The sequence below is a fragment of the Equus przewalskii genome, chromosome 6 (assembly GCF_037783145.1).
Source record: "Equus przewalskii isolate Varuska chromosome 6, EquPr2, whole genome shotgun sequence".
Lineage (NCBI taxonomy): Eukaryota > Metazoa > Chordata > Mammalia > Perissodactyla > Equidae > Equus > Equus przewalskii.
Window position 1 is genome coordinate 93,648,790 of NC_091836.1, and position 22,115 is coordinate 93,670,904.

Here is a 22,115-nt window from a genome sequence, read left to right on the forward strand (position 1 = left end):
GGTGCCAGTAACAGAATCAGGGCTACCAGCCAGTTTCAAGTTCAGGCTTGAAAAGGAAAAGAAAACAATTGCGAAGACTTTTAGAGGACGTTGTTATACTAGGCTATCTCAGCGCAATATTTAGTGCATACAGACCACCCAGCAGAACCCAGTACAAAGGCAGCACTCCAGTCTTCTGTGACCCTGTGGTCTCAGTCGTTGCTACTCAAAATGTGCTCCACGACCAGCAGCACTCGAGCCACCTGGGAGCCTCAAAGAAATGCAGGATCTTTGGCATCTCCGCAGACCAATTGAATGAGAATCTGTATTTTAAACAAGATTCCAAGGTGATTCATACTCAAAATAAGTGTCTAGAGGCACTGCTCCAGCCGACCCTGGGGGCAGGAAGAGGGAAGGTCAGTTAACTAGACGACTAAATCTCATCTGTTTACTCTTTAGACTGTAATCTGATTAAAGGAATTTGATTGTGGTTGTTGACTAAACGAATACATTAAAGAATCATATGACATGGCCTCACTCTGCCTCAGTTTGTTCCATTGCGACTTTATGGGCCCTTTCTAGGTCTGGGGAACAGACCTCAAAGGGACACATCATGTTGTTTGAACTAAAACCATTATGGAACTAAAACAGCCACATATTTGAATCCACAAAACAATAACAATTATCAGTAAGTGACGGCATTTTCCCTCCTAAAGAGAAGATTACTTGGCTCTTAGCATTGTGTTCAGGTTTTGAAATAAAAGCTCCTCTATTCAGTGACTCAAACCATATGTTATATTCTATTCAGCAAACTTACCGTCGTAAACCCAGGCAGTTTTCCTTTGTATGCTTCAGGTGTAATATATACTAGAGCTTTATAGAAAGCAAATTAGTCTTGACAGTGGTACTATAGAAGGAGCTTTCATAAAAAGGCCATACCAAAGCATCTGGACTTGCTCAAGCCTTAGTGTAAGTATTTATTTTTACTGTCACAGCAAATCATCTCTATTGTATATTTTGCAATGCATTCAATTTTTACTTGTAAAAATTACTTCAGAGACAGTTTAATGTTTTTCCTTCTGCATAAGGAGAATAGAAAAACTTTAAATGTAGACACTGAAAACTAGAATTAGACTTTTGGGGATATATTAGATTGACCAATATTTATCATTTCCTATTTTTTTAAAGAGCCAAAAATCATTACCTGTATTTATCTTATATGTAACTGCATTCCTTAATAAATCATCCAAGAGATATTTATTGAACACCTACTATGTGTGAGGGTACTTGAGCCTATGCGTTGGGCACTAACGGTGCCATGGTGAGCAGGAAAATGCATGGCAACTTCCCTGAGACAACTTACAGAGATTGCACAAATAATATACAATGACAACGATGAGAAATTTACGTGATGTGGTAAGACTAAATGTTAGGGGCATTTGGAATTCTCTGGAGGTGTCACCCAGAGGAGGCGATGATCCCGGTGAGAGATGGAGGGGATACAGCAGTCAATTTAGGTGCCAAGGGTGACAGTGGTCATGGAGGAGGAAGCAGCAAAAGAAAGTGTATTCCAGGCACAAGGAACAATGAAAGCCCCATGGAGCGGCACATTAAAAGAAATAAAAGGAGGTGTCACTTTGGTGGGAGTACAGGGAATGGAGATCAGCGTGGGATGCACGAGCTACAGGTGGAAGTGAGACCAAGCAGGACATGGTGGACCAGGCGAAGGATTTTACTAGTTCATCCTGAGGAGTGTAACAGGCTTGATTTAAGCAAAAAGATGTCATTTCTTGTATTTGCATTGATGGATGAGAAAGAATTAGGAGTAAATGAGAGAAGACTCTTTCGGAGACTCATGCAATAGTATCAATAAATACTCTAGAATTTATCTATGAGAAAAATTCAGGTTATGACATGTTCATCTGTGACCCCTTCCAGGGACCTTCTTCCTTTTAACTTCATCTCCCCTCACTCTGTCAACCCCACGACTATACACCCTACACTTCTTTCTCTTCCACGAACGTTCTATCCTCTTTCTTTCCCCTGGGCCTTTTCACAGAGTGTTTCTTCTACTCAGAATGCCACTCCTTGCTCTGCCTCTCTCTCCAAAACCCAGTTCAGAGCTTACTTCCTTAAGAACACTTTGCCAGTCCTCCTGAGGAAGAGTTCATTGTTTCCACCTCTCTGCTACGATTAATGCCTTATAACACCCAGACGTGTAACATTTATCACATCATGCAGTGATCATTTTTGGTTTTCTTCACCAACAGATTGGTGGGTTTCAAGCTGTTGTTTTATGTTACCCACTATATTGAGAGAATTCTCGTGGAAGCCCAGACTATAAAACAGAAGCCAAGGTTTTTCATCTTAGGCAAGGATAGGGGTTCTATCATCCCTCTAGACTTTCCTTGGAGAAGAATCCAAAATGACCCTAAGTTGGCTCCATTTATAGAGTCAAAAATCAATCATCAATAAAACACTCAACTTGTATTTAATGTTGGTAGAAGTGAAGTTACTTTCCAATACAGCTATTCTAAGATAGTAGAAAGCCATGATCTATTCCCTTCAGAATGTTGTAGGCATCAGACTGTGAGTAGTCCCTATAACCTATGAACTCCAGGACACAAGTCAGACTCCATGCATGGTTCTTTTGAGGCCACTGTCACTTGGCTTGAGATAATAGATAAGCAGCCCACCCCATCCAACCCCATTTGGGAGGTACAGGATTAGGTAGGGCAAAGAATAACATTGCTCAAATCCAACAACCTTCTCCATAGAAATTCTCTCCAAAAAATGCCTCTCCAACCTTCCAAGCTTTGAAGTATTATTGTCCACAAAACTGATGCTCAACTATTACCTTTGTAAATCTGCATAGGTGATCAACATCTCACTCAGGAATATGAGGGCACTTAGAATTTCTTGTATTATTCTCAGACGTTGGGGCATCAGTCAACACTAAAACAGAAAGAATCTCATGATAGCACTCCATTAGATGTGCATGGCTTATCCCTTGGTGTATATTAAAGAGGAAATGAATGCTGTTCATCAATTTCAGCAGGGTATACTTAAGATTTTATTTTATATATTGCGATCGTATTAGTAGTGCCTTCTAGGCCCTTTCAAAAAGTGTAAGTGCTGACCATATGCCAGTCAAGGAATGAAACTGACATGGAGCTTACATTGTATTATGGGGGACTGACAATAAATTTTAAAAACTTATGATTTATGATGTGGTGATAAGTGTTTTAAAGGGAAAAAATAAAGCACAGTAAGGGATTAGAAAGTGATACAGGGAGGAAACTTGCTCTTAAATTGAGCAGTCAGGTGAAGTCACTGTGAAAATACGATATTTGAGTATAAACTTGAAGAATGTGAAGGAGCAAATCATGACACCAACTTGAAGAGGAACCTTCCTGACAGAACAAAATGCCTGAGGTGGGAACGCACTCAGTGTGTTTAAGGAGCTGCATGCCTTTCACTGAGTAACCTAGATGAGAATTAGTGGTAAGAGATGAATCAGAAAGGTGATGGGAGACCAGATTAAAGAGAGCCTTGTAAATCCTGGTTAAACTTTCGGATCTTATTCTGAGGAAGATGGAAAGGCTTGGACCCTTATGAGCGGAAACAGTGATATGCTTTGATTTAAATTTAAAAGTTCCCCTGGCTGTTAGGTTGACAATCAGCCAATGAGGACAAGCTCGGCCCCAGGAAGACCTGGTAGGAGGCTACCGCAACAACCCAGATGAGAGACGATGGACTTCCGGAGGGGCTGTGAGAAATGGTTAGATTCCGGATATATTTTGAAAACAGAACTATGAAGATTTCTTGACAGATATTGTAGTAGACTAAATAATGGCCACCCAAAGATAGCATATCCTATCTCTGAAAATGTTACTTATTTGGAAAAAGGGTCTTTGCAGGTAAGGTAAGGATTTTGAGCTGAGAAAATACTCCTGAATTATTCAGGCAGACCCTAAATGTAGTCATACTCATGATAAGTGTGCTAAGAAGGAGGCAGAGAGAGCTTCATAGGCACAAAAAGGAAGAGGAAGCAGTAAGGCCAGGAAGGAAGAGGTTGGAGTGATGCTGCCACAAGTTGAGGACTGCCAGGGTGACCAGAAGCTGGGAGAGGCAAGGAAGAGATTCTAGCCTAGATCCTCCAAAATCTTGGTTTGGGCTCAGTTAAACTTTGGACTTCTGGTCTCCAGAACTGTGAGAGAATAAATTCCTGTTGTTTTAGGTACTGAGTTTGAGGCAATTTTTTACAGCAGCCTCCTGAAACTAAAACAGACTTGATGTGGTATGTAAAAGAGAGGAGTCAAGGACAACTTCAAGCAATTGTGACCTGATTAAGTGGGAGGGATAGCATTTCCAATTACTCAGATGGGGAAATCTGTGAAAGGAACAGATTTGAAGGAGAAAAAAACAGAGTTTTAGACATGTTACGTTTGAGATTATAATCAGACATCTAAATGTTGATGTTCAGAAGGAAGGTGAATATGTGAGTCTGGAGTTTAAAGGACAAGTTGGGGCAAGAGGTAAATGTTAGACTTATTAGCATATAAATGGTAATTAATGTCCTGACACAGAATGAGCTCACCTGAACAGCACACTGGATAGGGAAGATGCTCAAACATTGAGCCCTGAGACCCTGCAGTGTTAAGAAGATTAGAAGGACCTAACAAAGGAGACTAAGAAGGAGCAGTGATTGAATCACAAGAAGAACCAAGAAAAGTGGTGTCCTAGGGTATCTCAGAATGGAACAAGGGAGTAACTGTGCCAAATGCTGCTGAAAAGATGGAAGGCAAGGGAGTTTAGACAGCTAACAGAGATATTTGAGGAATTTTGCTATAAATGTAAGCAAAGGAAAGGGGAGGTAGCTGAGGATGAAGAGGGAGTATTTTTTAAGATGAGAATTTTCATATGGGCAATATGAGCACGGGCTTAATAGGGTCAATGATTAGAGCATAGTGAGCAGATGGGCTCAATTGGAGAGGACAAGGAATATAAAGTCAGGGGAGTCTTCTGGAATCAGAATAGTGGCCTTTTAAAACAAAGAAGATGTGTTGAATCTTGATGCTGTAGGAAATTTTTGAAAATTGTGAGGAGGATGACCTGATAGAATTTTTTTTAAAGTTACTCTGTTAATACTTATGGTTTGTTTTTTTTTTTTTTTTTTTTTTTTTTGCTCCCCAAAGCCCCAGTGCGTGCTTGTATATGCAAGGCATTCTAGTTCTTCCATGTGAGCCGCCACCACACCATGGCAACTGACAGATGGGTGGTGTGGTTCTGTGACCAGAAAATGAACCTGGACCACTGAAGTGGTGAGCACCAGACTTTAACCACTAGGCTTCCAGGGCTGGCTCTAGAATATGTAATAATAAAAACAAGGAGAATGAAAAGCATCTACTATTCATGTAGTGATTTGTAGTTTGTGAGGTTCTTTCATATTCATTACCTCCTTCACTTCTTACATCTCTGGGGAGTTACGTGTTATTAGCCACATTTTAAAGAAGAATAAACTGTGGTTTCAAGAGTTAAAGTGATTTGACCAAGCTCTAGCAAGCTACTAAGTAGTAAGTTGAACATATTAAAAGAAAAGCAGTCTTGAATTGTTGTAGCACACGTAACTAAAAGAGAGAATCACAAATAGGAAGAAAAAAGAATAGGATTCTTTGGCAATCCAAATGGAAGACATTAGAGACCTTAACAAAGATGGTGGCTAACACAGTAAAGAGAAGACAACAATATATGTCTTGTGTGTGTGTCTGTGTGTGTGTGCACAAGCCTGCATACGTACATTTTTATACCCTCAGGTTATGAGATGGCTTTGGAGCCATGGTTTTTTCATGATGAAAACAATACAAAATCTTCCTATCAGCATTTCACTTCAAACTCCCTTGACATCCATTACTTCATTTTAGAGTTACCTCTACCCTGTGGGATATCATTGACTTTTTACAGAAGAGAAACTTGATTTTCACAGACCGTATACAACTTGAATAATATTACAAGACTTGAACATGGAAGAAATGTTATTCAAAATTCAACCTTATGGCTCCAGACTAAAGTAATATTTTAGGAGGAAAAACAAAAGGAAGAAGGAAAAGAAGAATGAAGATAGAACAGTGAACTCTATCTTAGCAGAACTTCTCCTTGAGTAGCTCTTAGGGTTGGAAGAATAAACTGCCCTAAATCTTTAACTGTAGCTCAGACAGATCTCTAGAACCACAGATTCACTGGATGCCTCCATCAGGATGTATCACAGCATCTCAAACTCAATTCCCATCACAAACTTGTTTCTCTTTTTGGAATCCCTATCGTGATGAAAGGTAATCCACCAGAAGTCTGAGACAGAAATCCTCAAACTATTCCCAGTTCTTGTCCTTCCTTGACTCCCCACGTTCAAACGATTATGAAGACCTATCAAATTCATTGCCTCCTTTTCTCTCCTCTTTATCCCCACTGTCACATTAGTTCTTACCATCACTGTTTCTTGCCCCCTTGCTGCTATTGCCTCCAAGGTCTCCTCCTTGCCTCTAGTCTTCTTATTCTCTGATACAATCTCTATATTGATATCTCTGTGATTCTAAATTGCAAATAGTATCACAACACGCCCTGACTTAAACCTTTCAGTATCTTCCTATAATGTAGTGACAGAATTCAAACCATTATACAGTAAACATAGCCTTTCCTTATCTGACTGATGCCCATCACATTAACATCATCTCCTTTCGATCCCATTGTACATTAAACTACTTGCTGTCCTTCAAATTATCGTCCACCATATTCTTGGCACCCGCTCTTCTCTCTACCTGAAATATTCTTCATCCTAACGAGCCTGTAAGCCTCGGCTCTTGAACTCCCTTCTTGGTCTTTATCAGCCCCTCTCACCTCCCCTACTAAGGCATTCACACTCTATTCCATGGTCTCATAGTACATTGAATATAACAACTTTTTAAATATATCACTGGTTTTGTAGCTGTTTTGCCCTCGCTGCATTATTTCGCTCCATGAATATGGAGACTCTTTCCTATGTGTTTGTGTCTCCAGAACCTACTCTAGTGCCCGGTACACAGTATGTCCTAAATAACTAACTGATAAAAAATAGGGGGAAAAATGAGGATACATTAATGTGATGAGATACCTGAGGGAATGAAACTCACAAGGGTTAGAGCAGCCTAACTTGCAGCATAAATTTGGAGATGTGTCTTTCACTCCCAGGCCTTGGCTTTCTCATCTTTAAAATCATGCCTCTTAACTGGATACTCTCAAAGGCCTCTTCAGCTCTAAGACATTCCAAACATATCTGTGTGAAATCAAGTTGTTTAACGCAGTTCTACTTTTGCAGCAAAACCCCAAAGCATACGAAGTCATCTAGCCACCTGAGAAAGCCGATCGTCTTCCAAACAGTGAACAATTTATTTCCTAATCACTGGCAGGACACTTCCCATCTTTTATAAATAGAAATTTTCCAGTAATACAAACAAAATTGATTGGGCTTAGAGATTGAACCTTGGAAAATATGAACAAATTTCTCATCTCCTTTGGAAGATGAATATGATTTTGAGAGGTTTCATCTGAAGTCAGCTTGTACATGAAAATCGCACTTTGGATGTAAATGGCACTCATGCTTGGAGTCTTTCTGCTTAATCTCTGAAGTCATTTGCTAAGTTCAAAAGTATTTAGCAAAATAAGTATTTTTCACAGAATCTTTGCTTCCCTAATAGCATTTGGAGCTAAAAAAGCCTTCTTGCTTATGGAATATTCATTACTGGCAATTTGGGGTGCCTTTGCAAGCCACAAAAATCCTCTGCTGATTATAGACTTTCTCTAATTTGTCATAGTGTGTTCTGGAAGCAGCTGAATTTGGTCAAATTGGAGCCGAGGTATAGTGGCCTTATACTGGAAACACACATGGCAGCAGAGTATCATGTTATGCTGCAGCACGGCTGAGCAGGGACTGTCGTGTGGGACATTTGGAACACAGGAAGATAGAGTTTAAACTAGCTTAGTTTAGTCATAGTCAATATACAAGAAAAGCTGACACTAAGAGACTGTGAATATGGTAACCTCATAGAATTCGGTAACTAAAATTACTTGTGTTTTGGAGAGAGAATCAACTGAGTCTCAGGATGAAGTCATCGATGACTGATGACGAATGGCAGAGGATGGAATTACAATCTCTTCCCGCTAAACAGCAGTCCTGGGCACCAGAAGGTCTATAGCTGGTGCATAGAAAGCATTCAGGCCATACCTAAAACAAAAGCAAAGTTGGTTATATCTTAAGGTATTTTCAAGTGATGACCTTATAAAAATAAGCTTAAGTCAAAAACATCCTAATGACTTCAATTTATTTGTGCAAAACTTGTCTTTAATTTCTTTCAATAGTAGAGTAGCTTGAGGAGCCGGCCTGGTGGCACAGTGGTTAAATTTGCACGTTCTGCTTCGCGGCCCAGGGGTTGCCGGTTTGGATCCTGGCTGTGGACCTACACACCGCTTGGCAAGCCATGCTGTGGCAGGTGTCCCACATATAAAGTAGAGGAAAATGGGCACAGATGTTAGCTCAGGGCCAGTCTTCCTCAGCAAAAAGAGGAGGATTGGCGGCAGATGTTAGCTCAGGGCTAATCTTCCTAGAAAAAAAAAAATAGAGAGTAGCTCGAGAGACAAACTCCTCTGTCACACACACACACACACACACACACACACACACACACACACACAGAAGCTCAGGACTTGACCAGTGTGTTTTTCCAGGATGACAGTTTGCACTGGCACAAGGTAGTAATTTGGCAGAAAGTCAAAAAGTAGTTTGGTAAGCAGTTGAAAGTATAAAATCCCTGTGTGGTTAAAAGTAATAAATGACTGGAGAGTTTCTTGCGGTGGTTAAGAAGCAATATGTGAATTTAGATAAAGCAATAGTCCATTTTCCTCAGCTCATATTTCTAGCAAACGAAATCCTCCAAATATGCCTTTAAATTAAGCAAAAAGTGACCCTTACTTCACGAAATAGCCATCAGAAAGCTCAAACACCAAAACCATACACTTTGACAGGCTTACAGAATAAGCCTAAGGGTAGCAGAGTCTGAGAGAGAGAGAGAAAGAGAAAGATAGACCTTTAAAAATCACAATTTATTGTTTAACATAGAAGAAGAAGACAGAAAACTGCAATGCAACACAAACTTTTATCGTCAATCAACAACGGAGGTCCGGGGGGCCGGCCCGGTGGAGCAGCAGTTAAGTTCGCACATTCCGCTTCTTGGCAGCCGGGGGTTCGCTGGTTTGGATCCCGGGTGGGGACATGGCACCACTTGGCAAAAGCCATGCTGTGGTAGGAGTCCCACGTATAAAGTAGAGGAAGATGGGCATGGATGTTTGCTCAGGGCCAGTCTTCCTCAGCAAAAAGAGGAGGATTGGCAGTAGTTAGCTCAGGGCTAATCGTCCTCAAAAAAATAAAAGTAAAAAATAGTGGAGGTCCATAAAAGTGGCCTTGGTTTAAGAGAAAACTGTCATTACAACTTCACTATTCCTTGTGCAAGAAGGCAAATGAGTAGAGAATACATTCTTGAATACTACTATTTGTTAACATTTTTCAGTCTTAGACTTGAAATGAGCAATTTCAATTATGAGAAAAATTCATTTATACAGAGAGTGAGTTTTGTAAAGGAGCCTAACCTAAGCACAGCTGTACGTTCCTAAGGAAACTTAGCGCACCGACACTCTGCAGCTATAAAGTGGTGTATATTCGTTTCTAAGAGACTATTGGGCACATCTGCCCGATGGAAATCTCTGGCTACTCCTCTGCATTACTCCAATAAATACCTACCTCCTCTTTTCTTTCCACAGTGATTTTGCCAAGGCCGCATTTGCCAACTCCTGGCTATGTTTGCCTACATTAGCAGGGAGGCAGCCACTATCGCAGCACAACTTGTTGAGATTTCCTGATGGCATGGGTGATGAAAGTCAAAAGAGAAAAGTAAACAAGATACAACTGTTTGGATTTATGATTCAGAAACAGAGGAAAATCAATGATGTGTTTAGAGAAAAGGCAATATTCCCAGGAAGTGAAAGGAAGGACTTACTTTCATATTTCTAGGAAGAGAAAACCTGCCATTTCTTTTGTGTTTCTAATCTTCAACAATAATAATGATATCCATGGAAGACCCTTCCAGTTGGAACACCTGCAGCTCAGCTATGTGCTGCACCAATTGAAGAGTATGAGAGCTAGAGCCCCTCTCTCTGCCTGAACACAACGCCACCTTGCCCAATAGTACAACAATCAGAGAGAAGGAAGAACACGCTTCTGAATCTTGTCGCTCCACACTAAGAGTTCTAAACTTGTCGATGAAGAGCTACTGGTTGGTCTCCATGCTTTACAGAACTGCTCACATGAAGGTTAACTCTTGCCAAGAGAGGTGGAAGTGTCCTCATGTGCAGGTTGAAGGTGCCCAGGAATCACCCTCTGTTCTGATCTGAGGGGGAAATGGGAGAAATTGGCTAGCAACTTTGGCCTGTTCCTGTTTCCTTCTGCTTGTCAAGTATTCACAATTCTTTCCTCCGCTTCCTTCCTCATCTCTTTGCATCCTCCCTCTACTTTCTTCTCCCTTTCTTTCTCTACTATTGTCTTCTTCCTTCATCAGCAGCTCTTTCACCTACTTTCTCCTCCTCTTTTAATATGTATCATTCTTCTCCTCCTTTTTCAGTTTTGCCAATCACCTACTAGTATCAGGCATCGTTCTATGTAATGCAAAATAATTAAATTAAAATTTAAAACTCTACAGAGTTGCCCTCAAGGAGATCACAATCTCCTGCTGAAGATGGGAAAGCATAAAACATCTTTTCACCAATTACAATAGACTAGACTATTATATTCAAGTTCAAGGCTGCAATTATTCACAGATATTGCTCAAATAAAATATTATCAGATAATGCTTTTCCAATAATATTTAAAATTAGAAGTAGTACCTAATCTGGAACTTACTCCCGGTCTGCACTATTGTCAACAAACAGTTGGCCTGAAATTATGGAGTGCTTTGCAGCCATATTGACAGACAGAAATAGCACTGCACATGAATGTCTCTGGGTCATTTCCCTAGGATGTCTTTGATGACTACAACATGACTTGGAGTGCTCAGTTGGATGCCTTTCATCAATATTCCCATCTCTCTCCTATGGCACATACCACTCACAAAAAACTCAGGTGTGCAAAAAACAGGGACTTTATTTTCTATCAATTAAATTAATTCTAAATTCAACCTTTTCCCATTATCAATATTCATTGTCAATATGCTGCATTCATATCCCACAAGGCTGTGCACTTCTTTGTCCATCATTTAGGGAAACCATCCTCCTCCCAGTAACTGGGGTCCTGGATATTTACACAGTACCCCAAAAATGAGAGATGAAGTATTTCAACCTCCAGTCTATCACGGTCACAACATACCACACCACTGACACAGCTTGTAATAGTTTCCTTAAATATGGTATCTCTGCTACCCTGAGTACCTCCCAGCCATCTACTGAGAGGCTTGCTTCATCCTTGGTTCTTGAGTCTCATCAACATCTCTGACCTTCCCAGTGACCTTCCTACACCTTCTTAGATATGATGCCCCTCAAAGATGATTTGCTGGTTGTCTCTGCCTCCAAAACACCTTGCATAATTTCTTCAGTGCATGTAGTCTTCTACAAAACTAGAAAAGCTATAGTCTTACAGCCGCTTGCCTTTTCGACTGTGAAAATATCTGAAGCAAAGCATTACAATGATTGATTATCCACTTGAAGTGAGAGAAGCAAGGTGGAGGAGGAGAAGGTTGAAAAACATGGAGAAAACAAACACAAAAGAATTATCCTATAAATATTTCACCCAGAGTCTACAAGGGTGGAAATCAAGCCAAGACAGAGCAAGAAGGTCAATGCGCCTAGAGCAAGAGTTGAGAGTAGAAGCAGGGAGACCATTTAGAGGGATGCTGCGATAGCCCCCCAGGGAGATGATGGGCTTGTGCTAGAGTGGGGGTGAGGTGGGCTGGTGTGTTCACATTCCAAATACATTGTGGTGGTATAGTTGTTACGGTTCTTTATCCTTTTTTAGCAGATAAGGAAGGAGAAAGGACCAAAGCCTAGTTCTTTGATTCCTGGACTATACTTTCCAGGAAGAAAGATGGTACTGGAGACCAGTGAGAGAGAGCTGAAAGCTTTATTTAATTTTCTGAACTATATTATCACAAGGCACTTTGCTGATCATTTACTCTCCATCTGGACTTCAATCTCCAATTCTGGTATATGATGACACGTGAAAAAACCAGTATTCCAAAATTTGCCAGGTCATCAAATTACCTGGACACTTTCTTAAAAGTATAGGCTCCTGGGCCCTACTCTAAACCCATGGGCTCAAAATTCTCTAAAGGTGGGGCCCAGGAATCTCATTTTAAAAATTTTCCCAGGTCATCCCAATGGTGATAGATTTAGGAACTGCTGGAGCAGAGTATATGTAAGATATCCCTGTGGACTCCCACAGATAATTGGAGGAGGGCTGGCAGATAACAAGGGAAGAGGATCCAATGCCAAAAAAATGGCCAACATGTTTGCAGTCAGACACTTCTGAGGCCTTGGAATAAGGCACAGTATGTTATAAATAAAAATTTTTGGATCTGGGAATTCGATCAACTTGGCTTCAGTTTCAGCTCATCTATCCGTTTGTATATGTATCTCCGGGTAGGATGTATATTCTCATTGTCTCAGTTTCTGTGCCTGTAAAATGATGGGGAAAGTACCTGACTGAGAGGCCACTGTGGGGGATTGAACTGAAAGATCCCAGCACACCCATCACCACACCTGGCACTCTCATAGGAGCTCAATTAATGTTTAGAAAAGGAGATGGAGAAAGCAAGGACGAGGAACAAGAAGGATGTTTGGAAGGCAGTGGCCCATATGGAACAATTTAAATGTTTCTTGTTTCTTTCAGAACTTTTACTTGGACTGAAATTGGTTTAAAGACAGAAGATAAGTTTTTAGTGGCATGAGGTTTTCTAAGACCGGGAGTAGTTCTCTTTGTGGGTCATTGGTCTTGCCTTGAGCAAAACTGTTGTTATGGACTTGGAGGAAAACTAAACCTGCAAACGGTGGGAGCAGGGAGGAAGACCTACTCTATGAGTTCCTAAACCAAGATTCCAGAAGACACTGATTATCCCAGAGGCCCAAGTGGATGAGATGCAGCGTGGCTGGTATAAGAGTAAAGCCGGCACCAAGGTCCAGGGGACCATTTGTTCAAATAAAGGCAGGGAAAGATTTAATCATTGTTCCCGTGAAAATCTCCTCGGACTCTTTAGTTCACCAGAAAGAGCACAATTTTGTCACACTCATCTATTTTGTGCACCCATAGAATATCATTCCCGTGTCTACAGTAGCACTTAGAACACTTTGTTATGTTGTTTATTTGGAATATGTCTCCCATTTTAGTCTACGTGCAATGTAAAAACAAAGATTATGCCTTGTTCATCTTTACGTATGCAAGATTAGTGTCAGACCTGATACTAACAGAGTGTATACTCACTGAATATTTGTTATACGAATGGAGATACGTATGAAGGTAAGAATAACGATATGCATCATTGGGATACAGCCCTCAAAGTCAGGGTATGAAAGAAATGGAAGACTAAGGAGGGGTAGAGAGAAAAAAATCCCCATTTATTAACCAATATTGATAAGGGTAACTTCCAAAGAGTAACTTTGCCTGCATAACAACTTTGCAAGTGTAATATAATAGTGTAGCATTTCCTGAAGTGTGATCCTCACTTACAAGGTACCTTGAAGAAAATAAATATTGGAGAGGAGAGGATGGTTCCTGTGTTCAAAAGTGGTTGGTAATTTCTGAACACCTTAAGATTCACAATGTACTTTATTATGTTAAAGGTCCGGAGAAGTTCTGCTGCAAATAAACCAATTTAGCCTCATCTATCTCAGCATTTACCCCCATCTTTGTAAAGTAACTTGACCACAGAGTGACTTCTGCATGTAAGAGACCAACTAACCTTCCAAGGAAAGCACTTGGGAAATGCTCGTGGAGCAGAAGGCATTCTGAACTGGGAGTCAGGAGCTCTGAGTTCTAGTCCTGACTCATCATCACTGACCTCAGGACCTCAGGCATAAATCTTTAGTTTCCCTGTCTCTGAAAGGAGTTGTTGGTGCTGGATTGCGTTTCATTTTCATCACTCTTATGCCTCATTATCCGTGGACTTGGGAGCATATTCCAACAGTATTTGTAAGTATGGCAGTACAGTGGACATTGTTAATACTCCCCAATACCCAGTTCTTCTTTCCTTCTGGGTCTGTAGGGGAGACCATACTTCTCAGCACTTTAGGGGAAAGGAGGAGCGTGTGTCTAGTTCTGACTGATAAAATATGAGTGGGAATGGGATGTGGCACTTCCAGGCTGAGTCGATGAAAGGCTCTGCACAATTCTCCAATCTCCCTTCCCTCTGTCCCAGCAATCACGGAGAAAGCCTCCCGTTGAGAGGGTGGAGCCCCAGACTGAAGTAGCATGGACTCCTGAATCCCCACCCTGCAGAGTCGCCCGGACTTCCAGCAGATTTTACATTAGTGAGCAAAACTTGAAGTGTTAAAACACTGAGATTCTAGGGTTATTTGTTACCACAGCACAAGCCTAGCCTCTCCTGACTAATAAAGTAAAGTAAGTGCTTTGATTAAAAAACCATCTGGAGCAAGCCCTGATGGCCTATAGTGGTTAAAGCTGGGTATGCTCTGCTTCAGCGGCCCAGGTTCAGTTCCCAGATGCGGAAGCACACCACTTGTCTGTCAGTAGCCGTGCTGTGGTGGCAGCTCACATAGAAGAACTAGAAGGACCTATAACTAGAACATACAACTATGTACTGGGGATTTGGGGAGGGGAAAAAAAAAAGGAGGAAGCTTGGCAGGCAAGAGATGTTAGCTCAGGGCAAATCTTTCCCAGAAAAAAAAAAAAGTCAAATCACATTTTTAATGGTCATCTGAACCAATGTTTTATATGCCTTTAGGTTCTTGCAATTAAAAGATCATCATAAATAAGATATACTATTTCTTTTAACTTCAAATAATATTATTTAAGTCATTGCTTTAGATGCCAAATTTCAGGCAGAAAATCATAATACCATGCCTTGAGTCTGTCACTCCTGACTTCCAAGGAGTTCAGATTGCTTTCACACATGTTATACGATTCATGCTCCTGCAGTCCAGGGAGGGAGGGAAGGAAAGAGACTATTATGCCTATTTTACCAAGAGCACGGTGCAACGCTGAGAGAGGGCAGGTGATTTCCGCAGAGTCCCTTGAGGGAACAGTTCCACAGTCGTGTGTGCAGCTCACCCACTCCAGAGTTCTACCCATTGATTCTTTGATTTTGCCCCACTAGCCTGCTTCGTGAAATTTCCTCTTCAATCTCCCATAGCAATTTCTCTGGCCCTCTCTGATGGCATGTTTTGCTTGTTTACAATTTCTATTTTAAGAGTCTTTATGGAGGCCCTGCAATGTGAAGAATTACATTTCTGGCTATGAGAGAAGTGAGAAGCTGAGGAACAGAAGGCAGAGAAAAAAGATTCAAACGAAAGTTAGTCTCCTGCCCCACCAGGACTTCACAGTCAAGTAGAGTTGGAGGAGGTGGATGAAGGGGAAGCAGACAATACACAATAACACACGGGCATGGGCGAGGTCCCCACCCAGAACTCTATTTCAGATTGTCAGAGACTGTATTTAAATTTAAGGCCTGATTAATGGCAGAAATTATTCCCAGGTTTGAAACTAATATAACAGAAGCTTTTTTTTCCTAAATGTGCCTCACTCAGTGGATGGAACATAATAGTTAGTTAATTAATGAAGAGAGGGAGGTGGCAGGAAGAAGAGACTGGAAGAAGAAAAGAGGGAAGGGTGGAAATGGTGCACCCTATTTTTAATTATCCATTCAAAAACCATGAATATATGTTTCTTACACATTTACCCAGTAGGAAATTGGACCATAAAGGTTCTATGAGTGTCAGAGTGAAGTATAACTCTGGTGACACTACAGAGCATAGTGCTACACTCTGTTCCTTCCTTTTCTAATGCCTGCGCAGGTATCCTGAGCATCTGTCCAAAATATTTTTGACTAGTTAGTATGAGCTATATACATTGTTCATACAAATGGCAAAGGCAAATCTACACTGTGTGTCTACTGCAATGGATATAGGTCCCTGCAAGAGGCTGTAAAGAGAGTATTTTTTTCATAGATTCCCACAGATTGCTTAAGTGTTATATAATGAATATAATTTTCATCTGTGGAAACTTGGTCTCCTTCTCATTATATTTCTGGCTTAAGACAAATTGCTTCTTTTCAGAGAGAGGCGTGGATGATTGTTTTTGAAGAAGCAGTGAGGTTCTTTCTGGTGCTGACAGGGGAAGTATTTCACCAGCCTCTCATTTCTGCTCTTCCCCTCCCCATAAGTCCTTTTCCATAAATGGCATTCTGCTTTCAATAGTCCAAGTAGCCAGAGAGAAATGGAATAGATTGAATGTCCCTCATTCAAGGTTAAAATGTTAAAATGCAAATGATCGTGTTTGAATGAACCGGGTCATCTGGCAGAACGACAAGGGCCTGTGCGATGCAGTGAGGAGAGGAGAGGGTCAGCAGGCAGCATGAAAGAGACAACAAATGCTGAGTACCCCGCTTTGGGCACAGCTCTAACTTGAAAACTTCAGGTAATCAACTTACATGAGGACTCCTCTCTGCCCTCAAGAAGCTAATTATCTAAAGATAAGTAGATTCTGTCAGCTAAGTAGATTATACTAACAGATCACCAGGAAACAATGGATAGACTGATCACATAGGATGGTCTTCCAACTATTCTAAGGGGTCTCTGATCCTTCCTTTTATTTTATATCCGATGCTACTGTTAGTTCAAATCAAGACTCTCTCTTACCCAAATTATTAAAAAGATTTCCTCCTTCTTCTCTCCTTTCTCTTCTTCCCATATTTCTTGAACTCTCATGTGCTAAGAACACTTAACACACAAGAGTTATACATGCCATACATGTTTTATATACATGACTCTTAGAGCGCTAAGGACTATACATGACCTGAGTCATTTGATCTTCTGACTGTTTACAGAACACCCCTTGCTTTCCAGTGTGTTCACAATCTGGGCTCAGTGTTTATTTACAACTTCAACTGTGTCCCTGTACCTGAATGACCACCTGGAATGAACTCAGAGAGAAAAGAGAAGATATTATATCCATGGAATAAAAAGAAGGTGCTAGGAAGAGGAGAGAGAGAAAGAGAAAGAGAAAGAGAGAGAGCGTGCACCCCATTGCCTAAGAGAGAGTTTCCAAGGTAGAAGCCATAGTCCTTGTACTCAGAAGGTGACATCCCACCGCTTCCGCCATATTCTGTTTGTTACAAGAGATTAATAATTCCCACTCACACTCCAGGGGAGAAGATTACACAAGAGCATGAATACCAAGATGAGATGAGCTCTCTGGAGGCCACCCTAGAGACTGCATACCACAAACAAGACGACAGCTGTTCAGCAGTTCTGCAGAACAGCCCACCAAGATTTGAGCAAAGTAGAAAAAGAGGTCTCCAAGAGAAAAATATCAAAATGGAGCTACGAGATTATTTGATGCATGTGATAACATATTAAAATGTGAAAAATAATATTGAGAGGCATACTGGAACTGTGTTGCAGTTAGAAGGAATTTACTGAAAAATTTATAGACAAATTCAGCTTAAAAACAGGCAATTAACTTGAGAAAGAAAACAAAACATACAAGAAAGAAAATATAATCAGAGTATACTACTTGACTCAGTAGCAAATAATATTTACATGGAAGTAAATGCGTGCTTAACAAAAAGTGTGACATAACTATGTTTAAAAAGGAGGTTAGGGATGGAGCAATCAGGGGAGATGGAGGGTCCCCGCAGCTCACTCAGCCACACGCTCATCTACCACAATAGGTCAGCAGACCTTGTCCAAAGTTGACAGCAGGTTAATAAATAATTTCTAAAATCTATAAATCAAGAAAAGTCAGCATTAATGCATTATTTAGAAATAAGAAGTAAAATGTCAGAAAAAATAACCAAAATATTTTACAGTTGCTAAAGAATGGAACCAGAGTATAACGGGAGAAAGCTAGAGGCTACTATTTTCTCATTAAAAGGATTGAAAGTATATTGGCTTTTTTTTTTTTTAAACTATGAGCACACGTTTATTTGATGAAAATAAAAATGAATTTGAACACAAATATATTAAGTACAAATATACTTTTGGCACTGTATTACGTTAGAAGGATACAAAGATGAATAAAGACCATCTCTGATTTCAAATTCTTACACTCTAATAGAACCTAGGACATAGGAAGGTTTTCTTTTTCTAATTGCTTTTATAATAAATTTGTCTTGTTAGGGTTTGTCTCGTTCTACTGCAGTGGAAGGGAGTTCTGATTAACTGAAGCTTCCAATTAGCTGAGTTTTAATTGTTTAGAAGAGAAAAAGTCTCTCTTCATTTTGCCTCCCTCCACTTTTCTCTGTAACTTTCCCAGCACATCAGACCCACCTTCCAATGGAGGCACGGAAGGAAAAACTGACCCCGTCCTTACACTCAAAATGAGGACCCCTGAGGATACAGGGGGCTTCTAGTCCACTGAGCTTGGAGAACCCGGCCTTCAGGCTGACTCCACACTGGCCTGCTGCTTCTTAGCAAACCAGCCTCCCTGGCTGGAGGAGCAGACTGTGCTTCCGGATCCAAGCCACTGATCACATCTAAAATGTTCTGCTTGAAACCCAGAGAAAGAGAGGAATGTACTTACTGGAAAATGTGTTTTCACCATGAAACTTCTGAGGAAGTATAAACTGTAAACTAGCTAACATTTTTCCTCTGGATTGCTGGTCAGATATAAAAGTGAGCTGGTAATAGCTCTTATAAATATAATTTCCATGGCAGAACGATCACAGGAGCACAAATAGCTTTATAAATACCAACAGCTGACCAGTTGAAGGAGATAACCTCTGGCTTTTATTTCGCTTGGGGCAGCATACAGTCTGGAGCGGGAAACTGTCTTCTAGAATGACTGAGGAGCTGGATTTGGAAGCTCATGTAGCAACAGAAAATTTGCCTTTCCAGAGATTCAACCGTTTAACAGTCTGGCTTTCGGCAACTGCTGCGAAGAAGAAAACACTAGTCTTTACAGCTGCTATCAATTTTTAGAATCCTTTGCAGTTCACCAAGTGCTATGGAAATAAAGACTATAGATCAATGATTCTCACATTAAAAACAGGGACATGAAAAAATAATAACGGCCAGGCTCCCAACATACCAATGAAATGCCAATCACTTGGGGTGGGGCTTCAGCATTGGTATTTTTTATAAGCGTCCCATGTCATCCTAAGGTGGTTAACACTGTCTGGGGAGATTTTAAGAATGGGAAGCATGGTATGTTGGAAAAAGCTGGGGGCACACCACGTCAGTCATTCAAATGACATTGGACTGTGTGACATGGACCAGAAATTCACTGTCTTTAACTCTTGGTTTCTTCATTTGCAAAATAAGGATAAGAACCCTCTCATCTTTACCGGGAGTTGAAGGCTCAAGAGAGGTCTTCTGAAAGTGCTTCACAAACTATGATCCTCTGAGCAAATATCAGCCACAAGGTTATTCTGACCCTAGTTCTAAGACACAGAAGTGTCCAGAGAGTAAAGAAAAACTCACAGCCAGTCTGACAGCTAGTCTCTGCATGGCCAGCCTTTCCAGAACAAAAGCTCAAGGTCTAATGTTACGGTCATCAAAACCCAAATGTAAACCCCTTTATAGGACCAGCTAAGAGAATGAAATTCCAAGAACGGAAGTTGAGGAAGAAGCAAGAAATGAGAAAGAAGATTCAGGGAAAAGGAATCCACAAGACCTCGACTGCACAAGACCTTCGGGTCCTCCTAAAACCCCAACCAGAGAAACTTGCATACTTCCAGTTTAGACTGGCTCTGCTCTTTGAGTACCGGAGTCATGCTGTGACGTAGATAAAGTGTCTGGCACAGAGTAAACACTTAAATGTCAATTAGAACATTGTCTAAAACCTCAGTATGAAGAAATACTCTTATTACAAGGCTGTGTCTGTGTACACAGAGACAGTGTGAACTCTACAGGTGTAAAGAAGCAGAGGAAAGAAGGGTGTGTTAGCCGTGAAGGACATGAGACCAAGGATCTGGCCCAAAAGCTAGAGCATTAAGTTATTATTGACCACTACCCCAGGGTCTGTCCAGGACACAGAACTCTATCTGCTTGCAGTTCTCTTTACCTAGTTTACTAGACTTAAACCCTTAGCCTCTAAAGGTAATCTGCTAGGCTCCTGGCAATCACTACATTCTAACTGGTGTTAAAGAGTCATAAGCACTGTAGGAGAAAGCAGAGATCAAGGAACCCTGGGAGAGGCGTGCTGGAGGAGACAAGTCTGAGCTGGAACTTGAAGGTGGACAGGATGGAGCAAGCCTAACAAAGAGGATATATTAATGAAGCAAGCAGCCTGACTAAAGGAAAACTGCAGGTGGAAATAAGACAACATTAATTGCAATATAGTTTTATATAAAAAGGGCCAACTGCCGGATGATGTGCGGCGAAAACAGTTTCTGGAGAGGTCGGTCCAGCAGTGGCATTTTTCTCTACCATAGTCCTGAGTGTAGACGACTTCAGTAAAGTTGGTCAGAGAGATTCGTGGTTTTAGGAGAGAAAACAGACAGCCTTCTCCCGCAAAAGGCACAAATTTATTATCCGTTCATTCAACATCTGTTCATTCCACAAGTTGTTGGCTTTGGGGGAGTTTGGGTTTTTGGGGTTTGGTGTTGTTTTGTTTTAGCATCTTCTGTGACTGAGGCTGTGTGCTAAGTATTGAGACCTCAGTGGTGGACAATTCATGACTCCTGCCCGCAAGGAGCTGAGGATAATCTAATCGTGCCATTGAGAAAGCACAAAGTAGGCCAGACAAGCTGTGTGACCATGCACAGATGACCCACCTCCTTGAAGCTGCAGGTTTCAAAATGTTGAAGTGGGGTAACATTGATAACCACTTCCTAGGGCCGATAAGAGTATTTAACAGAATAATGCATGCAAAGCACTCAGCACAGCGCCCGGCACCTAACAAGCACTCTTAAATACTACCTATTGTTATTTCTAACCGGTCACTGCGGTTGTTTAGGGCAGGAAAATGGGAGGGAGAGGTTCTTGTCTGGTGCTGAGACCACTGTTAACGCTCAATCAGCAGGCGCTCTCGACCAAACCGACCCGCATTTGGCCGGATCCCACTACTCTAACCCCACCGTTTCTCCGGGGCAGCTGCGCTCACAGGGTCGATGAAACGCGGCTGCTCACGCTCACGATTTAAACCAACTAGTTCCCTGCCATATGCCTGACATATGTGCTCCCCCTGGAAACAACCTCGTATGAAAAGAAAAAGGAAAGAAAATGGCAGCTGTTGCCTTTCCAGTGGAAAGGATGGGCTGACCTACAACGCAGACGTTGTCATTTACAAGAAGGAAAAGGAGCCCTTGGACGCTCAGGCCTCAAGCCGAGCGTTTCCACTCGGACACAGCAGCTGCGAGCCAGATGGTCGCTTGTGGGCAGACCCGGCTGGGAACCGAGCGCGGCTCGCAAGGAGGAGGAGGGGCAAACGCAAAACACAACTTGCTTTCTTTTGGAAAATATTGCCTCAGCCTGCCGAGGGAATTTACCTCATCAGGAACCACAGTCCAAGGGACGGCCATTAACAAGGGGCAGCGAACAGGAGCCTCCCTCTTCTCAGCCTCGCGCAAAGGAAGCGTCCGGACTCCCCGCAGCGCCCTAGTTTCTGGCACTGAGCCAGGAGGTGGGTAGGCTCCGGGCTTGGATGAGCCGCAGACAAGATGGATGACTTTAGGAGTCAGTGTCTTTGGGGCTTGGGGATTTGGCTTCCTGAATGGAAAACTTCTTTTGAGAGATTCAGGCTTTTTCAAGGCTGAAATTCTTGGCCTCACTTTGATGATGCAGGCTCCTTTATTTGAGAGCTTCTTAAGACAAGGACCAGATCTTAGCAAGTTTTGTAGGACTGACGCTGTGCGTTCAACAAATGGTATGTGTGGGGGTGGGGGCGGGGA

The 22,115-nt window shown here is 41.5% G+C and overlaps 1 long non-coding RNA gene across 1 annotated transcript in view; it reads right to left on the minus strand.

Annotated features, from left to right (window-relative positions):
- LOC103552633 (uncharacterized) overlaps positions 1 to 21,837 on the minus strand; it is a 67,041-nt gene extending 45,204 nt beyond the window's left edge. The window contains exons 1-2 of the long non-coding RNA XR_545286.2: positions 21,714 to 21,837; positions 8,080 to 8,236 (exon numbers count right to left, since the gene is read on the minus strand). This is a non-coding gene — a long non-coding RNA (uncharacterized lncRNA). The remainder of the gene's footprint in view (positions 1 to 8,079; positions 8,237 to 21,713) is intronic.
- Between the last annotated feature and the right edge of the window lie 278 nt (positions 21,838 to 22,115).